The sequence below is a fragment of the Stenella coeruleoalba genome, assembly GCF_951394435.1.
Source record: "Stenella coeruleoalba genome assembly, chromosome: 11".
In the NCBI taxonomy this organism is placed as follows: domain Eukaryota; kingdom Metazoa; phylum Chordata; class Mammalia; order Artiodactyla; family Delphinidae; genus Stenella; species Stenella coeruleoalba.
The window spans coordinates 31755879-31771148 of NC_137157.1; the positions used below are offsets into that span (position 1 = coordinate 31755879).

Genomic DNA, 15270 nt, shown 5'->3' on the forward strand with positions numbered 1-15270 from the left:
TCTGATCATTCTGAGTTAAGGCAGTATTAGTGGTAATGGAGAGTTTGGAGCAGTTGGAAAAGATATTAAAAAGGGAGAATTGAAAACACTTGACACTAGGCTTCCCTGGTGGCACAGTGGTTAAGAATCACCTGCCAATGCAAGGGACACGGGTTTGAACCCTGGTCCGGGAAGATCCCACATGCTGAGTAGCAACTAATCCTGTGAGCCACAACTATTGAGCCTGCACTCCAGAGCCCATTAGCCACAACTACGGAGCCCGCGTGCTACAACTACTGAAGCCCGCGTGCTTAGAGCCCATGCTCCGCAACAAGAGAAGCCACAGCAGTGAGAAGCCCGCACACTGCAATGAAGAGTAGCCTCTGCACACTGCAACTAGATAAAGCCTGCACACAGCAACGAAGACCCAATGCAGCCAAAAGTAAATAAATATAATAAATAAATTTATTTTTTAAAAAAAGAAAAAACATGACACTAGCTTAAATGTGTTGAATATGTGTACTAAGAAAATTCCCAGGTATTTGGGTTAAAGAGTAGATATCTGCAGGTATCATTCATCAAGATAGACTCAGAAGAAGAGAAGACTTGGAATAAGAGGTAAATCCTTGTTTGAAATTTTTTTAAATAGAGAGGTCCATTAATCATTTGGAGTTCAACAATTAGGTCTGGGTTAAAGATACAAATTTGGTTGTTACTGGCTCATAAAACATTAATAAAGTGTGTGGATATGGATGACTTATCACAAGGAGAAGGAAAAATATTAAAAGCTTAGAATGCTGCTATGTGAAACACTGATAACTATTAAGTAAAATGTGAGAAGACAGTGACGGACACAAGAGAGCTATGTAGAACACAATCCAGGAAACAATGATATAACAGACTTCAAGAGAACGGAGTCTTGCAAGGATTAGGGTGCTCAACAGTGACAGAGATCAAAAGAGAGGAAGTAAAAGACACCAACAGAAATGCTTCCTCTAGATATGACTGTCAAAGGTTGCTGGTAATGACAAAAGTTTCAGTGTGTCAGAAGCTGATAGCAGTTGGTTATTAGAAAGAGCAGTTATAGCCAATTCTCTCTAAAAGACCGAATTAGAAAAAGAATTAAGAGAGAAAGAAATGTGATCTGAGGAATTTATAGGATTGGTAGGCAGCATTAAAGCTCTACTTTAAAATATTTAGAACATGGATTTGATTTTCAGATGTTTTAAAATAATTGCTATTATTTATTTCTCAAAATTACTGCTTCGTAAATGTTCCTAAGGGTGCTTTAGTTAAATCTGTACTTATTATATAAGAGATAAATAAAATTACATAACCTTACACCACTTGCAAAAGTTAAGTCAAAATGGATTAAAGGTTTAAAGATCTAAAAGGTTTTAAGATCTAAAACCACAAAACTCCTAGAAGAAAACACAGGAATAAAGCTCCTTACATGGGTCTTGGTAATGATTTTTTGGATATGACACCTAAAGCACAAGCCACAAAATAAAAAAATAAAAATCATACTAAAATACTTCTGCACAGAAAAAAAAATCAACAAAGTGAAAATACAACCTATGGAATGGGGAAAAACATTTGTAAGCCATATATCTGATATGAGGTTAATATCCAAAATATATAAAGAATTCATGTAACTCAATAGCAAAAACCCAAATAACTCAATTAAAAAATGGGCAAAGGACCTGAATAGACACTTCTCCAAAAAATATATACGAAGGGACAATAGGTACATGTAAAGATGTTCAGCATCACTCATCATTAGGAAATGCAAATTAAAACCACAATGAGATATCACCTCAGGCCTGTTAGAATGGTCATCCTCAAAAAAACAAGAGAGAGTAAATGCTGGCATAGATGTGGAGAAAAGGGGAGCCTTGTGCACTGCTGGTGGGATTGTAAGTTGGTGCAGCCACCATAGAAAGCAGTATGGAGGGTTCTCAAAAAATTAAAGATAGAACTGCTGTATATTATTAGCAATTCTACTTCTGGGAATATATCCAAAGGAAACAGAAATACTAACTTAAAAAGATATCTACATCCCCATGTTCATAGCATTATTTACAATAGCCAACATATGAAAACAACCTAAGTGTCCATTGATGAATGAATGGATAAAGAAGTTGTGGTAAATACTATATGCAATGGAATATTATTCAGCCATATAAAATGAGGAAATCCTACCATTTGTAACAACATGGATGGAGCTTGAAGGCATTGTGTTAAGTGAAATAAGTCAGCCATGGACGGACAAATACTGTATAATCTCACTTATATGTGGAATCTAAAAAAAAAAAATTAAAAACAAACTCATAGAAAAAGAGATCAAACTTGTGGTTATCAGAGGCACAGGGTGGGGCAAGGGGTAACTGGAGAAGGGAGTCAAAAGGCAGAGACTTCCAGCTGGGGATACAGAGTACAACATGATGACTAGAGCTAACACTCCTGCATGATGCATAGTAAAGTTGTTAACTGAGTTAATCCTAAGAGTGTTCATCACAAGGAGAAAAAATTTTTTTTCCTTTTTGCTTTTCTTTTTATTCTATCTATATAAGAAGATAAATGTTAGCTGAACCTATTGTGGTAATCATTTTACAATATATGTAAATCAAACCATCATGCCATATGCCTCAAACTTATACAGTGATATATGTCAATTATTCCTCAATAAAATGGGAAAAAATAAAACTACATCCAGTTAACAGCATATCTCTAGAATTTCTGGAGTCAGCTAAGGTAAAAGAAAGAGGTTTTTAGAGATGTCAAAACTTAGAAGTGGCTCACTGTTCCTCCTCAGGGTCCTAAATACTAAAGACAAAAATTTTAAGTATGTTGGATGAGAGTTTACTGGATGAGCCAATTTTCATACCAAAAAAAAAAAAAAAAAATCAACTTAAGCAATCAAACACACAAAAACTTAAATCCTGAGTCCTGAGCCCTGACACTTTTGGAATCACAAAGAAAACAGATGAGCAAATACTAACACTAAGTATGGTTGACGTGATAAAATCAACCATGTAGTATTTAAGAAGAAAAAAAATATGTATATATAAATATATATATAATTCAAAGACAACAAACTAAAAAATGGGATAAGAGGGAGAAGGAAACATTTATTACTAATTTTTCTGATTAGGGCTCTTATACCAAAGACGTCTAGGCAATAAGTGTCTGCCACTTAGAAACTGGTAATTTAATCTCCTGAAGCCTCAGATATCCCCTTCACAAGATTGGAATAGTGATAGCAACCTACATTCTGGAGTGTTTGTGAGGATTAAATGATGTAATAAAAATGATGCTGTAAGAGCAAGGACTGAGTTAAGTCCTCAACAAAAGTTTGATGACGATAATGATTTCCTTTCTTCAGTCCAGTTTCCTAATTCCTCTGATACAATGCAGTGGAAAAAAAAATAATAATTTAGGAGTAAAGAGAGCTCCTCTCCAAGTTTGTATCATTTGCTAACTAGCAGAGCTGCATCAGTAAAGTCATTTGGACTGAATTTTCTCATATTTTTAGTACATTTTTAGCCTTCAAATGCTTCTATTCAAATATACTGCATCTCTTTATGCAATATAAAATTAATGAATAGTCAGTTATGTCTGGGGAGGAAAAAAAAAAACATGCCAAGTGACAAGAATCTCATTTTCTCCCATAAGTAACAGAAAAAGTTTAGTTGAAAAAAACATTCTGTAAACTATTAAGAAAAAAAATCATTTTTCAAGTATTTGAACATTATTTGGCACACTTAGGTTGAGTCATACAGACTTGAATAGTTTACATGTATGGCCAAAGTTAAACATTTTTGTTTTGACATTTTCTTGGCCTACTGTTTGAGAATTTTTAGAGTAATTCTTCATAAAATCTGATATAAAACAATTGTTTTGGAGAACTGCCTCTTGATATCTTGACCTTCTTTGTCCTGATGAAAACACTGTAGCTCCATTTATTTAGTTTTCACTAAATTATGTGAACAGGTACACTTGCTTTCAGAAACATCTGAAAATATTTACTCTAATTATGCACTAATTAAGAAAAAAATTCAACTGGAAAAAATGACTCAAGAAAACCAACAAAATGTAGAGAGTTGTCTCAAACAAACCTAGATAAAAAAATTTTTTAACATAAACTAAATACAGATTGAAAGCTAATAGACAATAAATGGAAGACACACCACAGTTTTGAGGTTTTTAAAACATACACTTAGTTGGGATACAGAATCAGATGTGTGGGCAAAAGAGCATCTAATTTCTTAGAAAACATTTATAGAAACATGCAAGTCTTATGGTGTTTCCCCTTCCAATTTGAAGTACCTTCCATGGGAAAGCAGTGTGGGAATGTTATTTTTATTGGGGAAATTTTAAATTATTCTGGTACTACTACTATTATTATTTTAAAAGTCAAGAATAAAAGAAAAGAAAACATGGAAAAGTATAAAGTAATCATTCTTATCATAAAACACTTTCATTTTGTATAATTTATAAAATTATGCTATACCTGTAAATGTTATTTTATGGAGTTGGGTGAATTTTTCTCAATGGTAACATTTTTTTTTTCTAACATCTTTATTGGAGTATAATTGCTTTACAATGGTGTGTTAGTTTCTGCTTTATAACAAAGTGAATCAGCTATACATATACATATATCCCCGTATCTCCTCCCTCTTGTGTCTCTCTCCCACCCTCCCTATCCCACCCCTCTAGGTGGTCACAAAGCACTGAGCTGATCTCCCTGTGCTATACAGTTGCTTCCCACTAGCTAGTTATTTTACATTTGGTAGTGTATATATGTCCATGCCACTCTCTCACTTCGTCCCAGCTTACCCTTCCCTCTCCCCGTGTCCTCAAGACCATTCTCTACGTCTGCATCTCTATTCCTGTCCTGCCCCTAGGTTCTTCAGAACCATTTTTTTTTTCAGATTCCATATATATGTGTTAGCATATAGTATTTGTTTTTCTCTTTCTGACTTACTTCACTCTGTATGACAGACTCTAGGTCCATCCACCTCACTACAAATAACTCAATTTCATTTCTTTTTATGGCTGAGTAGTATTCCATTGTATATATGTGCCACATCTTTTTATCCATTCATCTGTTGAGGGACACTTAGGTTGCTTCCATTGTGGGAACATTTCTAACCGTCTGATTTTTATATGTCAGTGAGACAATATTAATTTATAATTAAAATTTATATGTAAGTAACTAAGGAATAACAAATATTTCATTAAGTGAAGTATACATCAAATCGTAGATGCAAAAAAATTAATTCATCTTACATGAAAAATTTTCTAAGTTACAAAGCAAGATTTTCTCTGTTGAGAGAAGACTGGCACTAGAGTAAGTTACTGAGGTTGGCTAGAGAATATAAATCTTTGGAAATATTTATATGTCAAATAAACAGTGATGTGATATGTATATATCCTTCACTTTGCTTGTACCTCAATATAAATAAATACATAAACAAACATTTATTTATTTATTATTTATATGTTTCTCACTTCATTTAAGCTTTTACCCAAAAATAAGCATTTGGAAAAGGTTTTCCCAAATCATCCTATTTAAAATAGTCCCATTACCTTATATTACTTTTGTTTAAAGAACTTTATGACTATCTAATATTTTATATTTATTTGTATGCTTACCTTTTTTCCTCTCAATAATATAAGTTCCATGTAAGTAGAGACTCTGTTTTATTTACTAGTGTATCCCAGAATCTATTAAAGTGACTGGAATACAAACGTGAGCAGTAAAAAATATTTGACTAAATGAATGAAATACTGTTTATCTTACCTAGCAGAAGTTGTTGTTGAGAGCCAGAATATTCTCACCCTCCAGAAAATTATTGTACCTTGTAAATAGTTGGCTTGTAATAGAGAACTAATGAATTTTATTTCAATGCTAGAAAAATCCTTCGAGTGTTCAGGAAGATAATATGGCATTATGTGGAAAATATTTAGAGTTCTCACCTCCTAAGATGTCACTTATCTAATATGAGCATGTTGTATAACCTAGTGTAATATTCAAAATTCTCCTCCAAGGTTAGATAAATTGGTTTTCCAAATGATGACCTGCATGAGCAAAACTATATATATTGCTATTTCTCAGTGCTTTACTTTGCTTCTAACTAAAACTCCTCCTTAGTGGAATGATCTGCCTCTTGCCCTACCCACCACTCAACAACCACTTCAAGAGCTCAGGAAGTCTGGATAATATTCCATGATCCAACTTGGATGATCAAATTTAATCTCTCTGCTACACTCTTTTTAGTTTCCACTTTGTATTATGGATCTGATCAATTCCTTAGCTTACATTACTCTCTCTCTAAATTAAGAGGTTAACTAGATAGGAACAAAGTTCTCATTCATGTCCTACTCTCTATGATTTTATATAATATATTATCTCTTGGAAATTCTAACTAGCATAATTATATAATTGAAGATAAAACATTTCAAACTACTTTTTTTTTTAAAACATCTGTTTCTAAAAATAATTTTAACTGTAAAACAGAAGTTATTTGATCATGGATTAAACTCATAATCTGCTCATTAAGAGCTGTGTTTATTTACCCATTGACACTCTAAATTAAATAAATACTTGGTTATCATAAATTATATCATAACATTGTATGATCTAGTACTCTGAATTTCTCTTACAAACTGAGATCTAATTACTGTTATATACATTACTTTTTTTCACACTACCAAATTTATTCTGTCTGTTGTTAATGTGTTACAATTAGTGTTACCTGCTAATTGTAAAAGGTAAAGAGATTTAGGAAAATAAATTATTCAAACACTGGTAACATACTGTATTTCCTTCTAGTCATACAATTGTGAAAAACCAAGATGATTATCTAAGATCTTATATATATAAATGAAGTACTAAATTATAGTATCTTTACCACACATTTTTAAACAATATCAATCACACCTTGTCTCTTTTGCATCTGTTTTAATATTTAAAATCGACACTTTCTCACATCATCAAAGTCTATTCTTTAAGAGCTTTGATTTTCTAACAGTGTTTATTAGCTTTTTCAGTTATCTACTACTGCACACCAGAGGAACTTAAAGACTATGGCTTAAAGCAGCAACTATTTTATTGTGTCTCATAATTCTGTGGGTTGACTGGGCTCAGCTGGGAAGTTCTAATGGACTACATCGTGTTGACTGTGGCCTCAGTCATGATGAAACCATACACCTCAGATTGGACTTGATTGCACGTACTGGGACTTGAACTCAGCTGAAACCCAGATTGGGACTTGAGCCCATGGGCTGGGACTCGAACCAGCCAGAACCCATGGTCTTTTAATTGAGATCACACACCTAGTTTCAGAACTTAATGAAGTTCAGGTTCCTTATGTCTCAATGCAGAAAGAATTCATCGAGAGACAGAGTGATAGGTAAGAAGCAGATTTATTTAGAGAGAAACACACTCCACCGACAGAGTGTGGGCCATCTCAGAAGGCAAGCGGTCCCTAATATGGGATGGTTAGTTTTTATGGGCTGGGTAATTTCATAGGCTAATGAGTGAGAGGATTACTCCAACTATCAATATTTTGGGGAAAGGGTGGAGATTTCCCCTGGGCCACTGCCCACTTTTTGGCCTTTTTTGGTTGGCCTAAGAACTGTCATGGCACTGGTGGCCATGATGTGGCACATGTCATTTAGCATGCTAATGTATTACAATGAGTGTATAATGAGGCTCAAGGTTTACTGGAAGTCAAATCTTCTCCCATCTTGGATCTAGTTAGTTCTAACCAGTTTTTGTCATGTCCTATGTCTATGTCATTCTTTTAAAAGTTGTCCCCTGCTCCCTTCCCTCCTGTTTCAATCTGGGTGCTCATTTGGGCTGGAATGTGCCAGGGGGCTCACTCACACGCTGACAATTGATCCAGGTTGTCAGAAACATCATTTTTAACAGCAAAGATCTACATTATAAGAGAAATATCTCTAGATGGTGGAATTGTATGTGATTTTTATTTTCTCTCTTTTTTTTCCCCTTATCTGTAATGTCTAATTACCTTGTGCAGATATATAGCTTTTGTGCCAGGATATTACTAAGTAATTATTATTCATAAAAAAGTATTTTTCTAAATCAGATTAACATTGCATATATCAGTAAAAAATAAATAGTACAATATTTAAAGAGGCAAATCACAGGAACTCTATATGTAGTTTAGAAGATTTAACAGAAAAATTTAAAAAGTGCTATGTCCTTTAAGTAGCATTAACATTGTAAAAGTTAAAATTTTAATACCTATCTTATAATTGAATAATATTTAAAGCATATCCTTTTACCTTCCCCCTCCTTCACTTTCCCCCTCTACTCACCTGGATATAGCATAGGAAAACATTTCAGTGCTTTTAAAATATTTCTTCTAGTTTTTACATTAAAAAGAACAAAGTTAAGAATATCCTTAATAATCTAGTTTAGGGACAGACAGCCATACAAAAATAACCAAGTTTGCCAAAATGATGGCAAAAATGCCACATTTCTCTGAACACTGTCACTGAGCAACAGGAATAAAATTCAAGGTTTTTATGCCCCTTTCCTCAGAGCTGAAGAGTGTGGTAAAATAACAGTATGAGAATCAGTTAATACTTTCCCTGTTTATTTCATTCAGATTAGTTAAACTAAAGCCTCAACATACGAATAGTTCGACCTCTCTCTGAATAGTTTAGTTACTAAAAACCCACCAGGGTGTGGATTACTTTAACTTTCAGCTTCCTCATCTGTAAAATAAGGAATTACATCCTTGAATGTTTTCTAACTTTGAAGTGATTTTGACTCCAGATATGAGAAAATGACAGTAGCTGTGACTTCCTAGGAGGTCTTGGTTCTTACTCTTCACTCTGCTCACAACCCCTCTCACCACTCCCTCACACAATTTAACTCAGCATGCTTTGTTAACTTTTATTAAGCTAAACATATTTTTTTACTTAAGTGATAAATTCAGTCAGCAGCTGACTGAAGACTTTGAATTTACTAAAATATTACTTTAATACCAGTATTCAGTAATTTTAAATCTCCAATGAAAGATTGAATTCCATTCTGCTTTTGGTCAGAGTACTTCCAAATACTCAGGTAAGGCAAACACAGGCATCAAAAAGAGAGATTTCTCCATTTCTAAATCAGAATCAAACTGGTAGGAACTTCTGAGAATCAAGAGAACAGTCTTTTGGCGAAATGATTAGGAACTATAAGCTTAAAATGTTATTTTTTTTTTAAAAAAGCACTGTTGTGTCTTTTTGATCGTGTTGGTGAAGACCAAATCTCTAAGCTCTTTTCATTCATTCATTCACACATTCAACAGACACTGTATTAAGTATTAAAATTTATATTAAGTACCAAAATATGGAAATAAGACATCCTCATTACATTCATGAATCTTAAAATTTCTTCATTTGTACTGGATAGCATCTTCAGAAAAGATCAATTAGTAACTTGTCTGTTTCTATAATGAAGACAGCTCCAAAATGTGCTAATAGATTTACAAAGCCATTAAGAAAGGGTGGGGGGAGTGTTGGTGAAAAAAGATAGAGATGAGAGCCATTTAGCTTGTCCTGAGGAAGTATTTCCTATATTTAGAGTATTGTCAATGAAGAGAGACAATGTATTCATTGTCTATAAAAATGATCTGGGGAGGGATAGGGGTGAAGGGAGAGAGAATTTATGTAGACAAACTGACAATGGAACATTTCTTTGAAATCCTGTATTAAATTTCATTTTCTCTATTGAACTCATTGTCTTTGTTAGTGAGGTTTCCAGGATATTAAAGCTCCCATTCCTGCACTGCATCTGTACCCTGTTACGTGGCTTGGCCACTAAAGATGGCTAAGCTATATGATACTAGCTACACCTCAGCAAAGTGTGTGTACATTATTCCTTGCCAGGGCTCCTTCGCCAAATCCCTTCCATAACAAGTTTGGTTGGATAAGTCATAAATATCAAAGATTCCACCTCCCCCCCCACCGCCCACACACACACACACACACACACACACACACACTTTTCTTTTTTAAAAAAATCTATTCCTTAAAGTTTAGTTCACAGCTAGTCCATCTCCCCTTGACCCTATGCTGGCTCCAAATGGCCATCCAGAGTTGAGGATCTCCCAGAATGTTTTATAATCCTATTGGGAGGTACTAGTCTCCTATCACAGAATCTTTTCCAAAGAAGAAATTACCAATGCAATCAAAACATTCCATTGTTGAAGATAAATCACAAGGAGAAAGGGAACTCTGACTCTCTTCTCTTCCCCTCAAAACTCCATCCTAGTATAGAGATCACACCGTGTATCTGTTAAGAAACCATTCCATATCACTAGCCTCTCTCTGAAGCTAAAGTGATAAGAGCATGGGAAGTTAGCTTTACTGAAAAGAATAAGATTAAAGGAAATCCAGTGTTTGAGAAAATCTTAGTCATGGCATTGTTGAACCAAACAGAGGAAAGAGAGAGACAGAGCACCTAATTGAAAGAAATTCTTGGGTAATAAAAAGCTGCTGTCAAGCTTTTACAGAAAGGAGGCAATCAATTTTATCTTTGTCCATATCTCTGAGATAAATATTGCTGAGCAACAAATGATTCTGACTCTCTGTTTTAAAGTCTGAATGATGAACAATTCCTGATGGGGACATTGAGAGTATTGGGCAATTGTATTTAAAGCCCCGAGACACCTCCCTGATACAAAGGAAGTGGCTATTCCAATTCAGACAAGATTCGACACAGACTTGGAAGATGGAGAAATGAATGAAATGATTCAATAATCTTAAAAGAGATTTAATCTCTTTAATCTCTTTAGAGATTTTCTTTGGCCACATATGGCTAAGGGTTTCACCAGAGAATTAATGATGGAGGTTCCTAAGGACTTCATTGTTTAGAGCAGATTGTATTTATGGTTATTCTTAATGTAATTGTATAGTAATTTATATATATTTTCAAGTCAGTGAATATTTGGTTAGTTTCAAGATATTCTTACTTTTTTAATAAAGTCCCAAGTAAAATAATTCTACATTTTTATTAAAGGCAATTAGGTATTCCAATAGAAACAAAGGAATTGCTAACATTCAGATGTCCTGAATGGCTAGGGAAGCCGAGCCCTCTGAGAATAATGTTTTAATACAACTGATTCCTACTGAGTTGTGCGGCAACCTTTCATAGATCCTGCGATCAGTTGGCCAATAGGAGTCAACTTTGCACAGTAATTTGGATTGTCAGTGAGCTAAAATGTTTATGTACCTCCATTGTCACTGAGAGGATTTCTGGTTCTCTAAACAAAACTGTAAGAGAAGAAGTAATAGGTAGTAATAAAAATTACCACCACTTAACATAATCATAAAAGATACAGATTCAGAATATAGATTTTAAAAGTACCTTAATTTAAAATATTAGCTAAGTCAATGGTGGAACTGAGAATTTAACGCATCCTAAAATTTGTGCTAGACTTAAGGTGCATTTGTTTTCTCCTGATTTCAGATGTACTAGCCACTCTTACTCAATTAAGACTATTTCAAGTACCACCTCTTTGCTGAAGCTGTCTTTGTCTTCTCTCTGCGAATACGCACACCTTCTCCAGCAGTACTCACTGTTCTCCACATGGGTTCTTAGAACCCTTTGTACATAACTGTCATAATTTATTAGTTAGTTGTTGTTACATAATCTTTTTCCACTAGCTGCGAAATTATCTAAGGGATGAACAGCATTTTATTAGTATGTTTATCTTAGTGCTTAATACAGTGTCTAAAACTGAGTGGTCACTAATTAAATATGGGGTTTGGTGGAATGGTGGCTATGCAGCTAGTTCCACTAAAAAGTGACCATGGATTATACCAGCAGCTGCCATTAATAACAGTTTTTAGCCATAAAAATTCTACATTGTTTATCTTTTGTCTCTTTGTTCATTCTCCACATGCATCTTTATTTTCAAAATTCTCTGTGGATTATGCTCAGCCAAAAGACAAAATACCTACTGACTTAAACAGACTTCCCTTCTGTTAAGAGCTCTTTAAGCAAGTCTCAGAATTTGACACCTTTTTACAGCTAAGGAAGTAAACTATAAAATGTAATATAAAATAGATTATATGTCTGGATCAAGCTTTTTAACTGTATTTTATTTAAAAGTGCTATGATTTATCAGGAAACAGATCAACCATTAAGAAACAACCAACCATTAACAAACAAATGAAAAAAAAAATGTAAGCAGCTACTGAAGCACCTTACGTGATGGGTCATGTCCTTCTGAATACCTGATAAAGGGTTTTACAGGGCTTCTTACTGATTATTAAAGGAGTTCATCTTTATAACCCTTGTAAAAGAATATATTGTGATTAAATAATGCCCAATTGACAACAGGGAGTCCTGAAGTCTTCTACTGATGTGACTTTATTTTGAAGTACCCTAATTAAAGTTGCTTACAAAAACCTAGCTCACTTGTGGGAAAGTTCCAATAATCATGAACACATGGTGATAATTAGACTGACCAGAAACAAGCTTTTCCTTTTTATTGTATTTATAACCATTTGTTCCTAGCACATTTATTATAGTTTCCTCCTTGAAGCGTTTTTACTGGTATTTGTTTAGATGGAAACTATGAAAATTTTGGCTAGGTACAAAAGATAAAGAATTAGTTTGGGATTACACTGATCTTTTCAGTCTAGGCCACACACAGGAGACAACACTGTCACGGATATCCTCAGATAATGAAAGGGTGACAGTGTAGACAATGTACTGGATTAGCACTGAATTCTAATTTTAAAAATCCTATAATGTTCAGTAATTAAACAGTTATTCCTACTAGGAAAACAAGGGCACTCCTCATTCACCAGCAAGAAATTAAGGATAGCATCAATCTCAATCAATCCCAGCTGGCTTTTTTTTGTAAAAATTGAGAAGCTGATTTTAAAATACATATAGAAATGCAAGAACCCAGCATATCCAACACAGTCATGAGAAAGGAGAGACTGAAGTTGGAGTGCTTATATTACCTGATTTCAAAATGTAATATAAAGCTACAATATTTAAATAGCATACTGGTATAGGGATCAACAAGTAGATCAATGACAGAATAGAGAGCTCAAAAACTGACTTACGGGCTTCCCTGGTGGCGCAGTGGTTGGGGGTCCGCCTGCCGATGCAGGGGACGCGGGTTCGTGCCCCGGTCCGGGAAGATCCCACATGCCGCGGAGCGGCTGGGCCTGTGAGCCATGGCCGCTGAGCCTGCACGTCCGGAGCCTGTGCTCCGCAGCGGAAGAGGCCACAGCTGTGAGCGGCCCGCGTACCGCAAAAAAAACCCCAGAAAAGACTGACTTACACTTTTTTTTGGTTTTTGACAAAGTCTTTTCAGCAAATGGTGCTAGAAAAAACAGATATCCATATGAAAACCCCTAACTTATACCATATACAAAAATTAATTTGACATGGATCAAAGATCTAAATGTAAAAGCTAACGTTATAAAATTTTTAGAAAGAAATATAACAAAATATATTTGTGACCTGGGGGTAGACAAAGGTTTCTCAGATAAGACAAAAAAGGCAATAATAACCGTAAAACAAAAAAATGATAGCTTAGCTCTAATCAAAATAATAATTTCTACTCATCAAAAGACATCATTAAGAAAATTAATAGGCAAGATACAAAATGTGAAAAAATATTTATAAAATTTATGTCTACTAAAGAGCTGGTATAATTTATTATATACATAGATATAACCCTATCAAGAGTATAATGGTTTGTTTGCTGTTGATAGGTAGGAACTTAATGAGAAACAGTAGCCAGGTCAGCCTTGGTCAGAGGAAGTTCAGGTTGTCGAGCCCATGCATAGCCTCTATCCTTGTCACCATGGCCACTTTCCTGTGAGCTCATTGAGCAACCACTGGAGTGGCTGGAGAAAGAGGCATCTAGTCAAGAAGCAAGACTACAGCGGAGAGAGCAAGTCAAGACAGAAAATTGTTCAGTTGCTTCATTTCCTCCATTAGAATATCAAGGGCTTGAAGGACCGTCTCATAGAGCCCTCCTGTAGTACAGAGACACTTCTGCCCCATAAAAGAAAAGCAACCAAGCTTGCTGCTGCTCAGTAGCAGAAGGGAGATATGACACAGGGAAAGGAAAACAAACAAAAAGCCCATTTTCTGGTCCCAGGGGAGAACAGGAAGAGGCAGTAAGAAAGAAAGGTAAGCATGAGTGTATGACAACTTCCCCTCGCCCTCCAGCCCCTGACTTAGTTTAAGAAAGAGGAATAGGTGATTTAGAAAAGTGAAGTCAACATGAGGGGAATAGCATGGCTGTTCCCCAATCTCTTATTTAAGTTGTAGAAAGGGTTTACCTTGTGTAATGCTCTTGTACCAGTCTGGGGCTGGGCCATACGTCCTTGATGTTCTATGAGATAGGAGAGAGAGGGACCTTAGGGATTAACGTTCTCAAGCTGCTTTCCAGCTTGAATGACACGAGTGAGCATTGACAGTAGAGGGCTTGCCATGGGGTCGGCTGGAAGGGGCACAAGAACCCCTGCAGAGGCTTAGGGTTGACAGTAAGAGGACGTGCAAGTGCCTCTTGGGTCTGCAGCCAGCAGGAGATGAACTCAACTAGGCAATGCCATCAAAATCTGGCCAAGACAAGAGGTACTAGTTTATGAGTTACATTACCTACAGACCAGAGACTGCTATAACTGAGACCAGAAGCTAGCCAGGCATGCTCCACAGCTATCCTAAGACTTCTTTACAACACCATCTTGGGAATTCCTTACACTTTCCCTGGGTTGGAACACTTGTTTCTTGAATCCCATATTTCTTTGTTTTCATCCTCAATATTTTCTGGAGCCTGAAAAGGGGTGTTTGGGAGGAAAAGTTTTTGAGTACTTGGGTATTTGAAAATGTCTTTATTATACACTTATCCCCCAATTAACAGTTTTAGTTTATTTCTGAGAACCCTGTTGCTAAGTAAACAGTTGTTAAATGAAAAACTAGTCCCATTAATTTAATGGGGAAAATGATGATACATTCTTTCCCAATCCAAAATACACATATGATTTTCACAGATATATCAATTGAGCAATAAAAATGTTTATATAACTAAAATATAACAATTTGAAAATGAATAAATGTAAAATGTATTGGGTGGGCCAAAAGGTTCGCTCGGTTTTTTCCGTAAGATGGCTCTAGTAGCACTTAGTTGTCTTTAACTTCATTTGAAACAATTTTGTTAGATAGTATGTGACAGCTGTCATATCAATGTGCATTTTAAAAAAGACATCAAAATTGGTGAATTTTTGTGTAGC

General features: G+C 35.1%; 1 protein-coding gene across 5 annotated transcripts in view; it reads right to left on the reverse strand.

The window, feature by feature from the left end:
• The window catches only part of TMTC3 (transmembrane O-mannosyltransferase targeting cadherins 3), a gene marked incomplete at its 5' end in the record, with an annotated part of 314399 nt that overhangs the window by 211868 nt on the left and 87261 nt on the right, over positions 1 to 15270 (reverse strand). The window contains 2 exons of one of the 5 annotated variants that reach the window (XR_013830631.1): positions 14320 to 14372; positions 14740 to 14813. The exons of the other annotated variants lie outside the window; for them this stretch is intronic. The remainder of the gene's footprint in view (positions 1 to 14319; positions 14373 to 14739; positions 14814 to 15270) is intronic. 5 annotated transcript variants of the gene reach the window in all.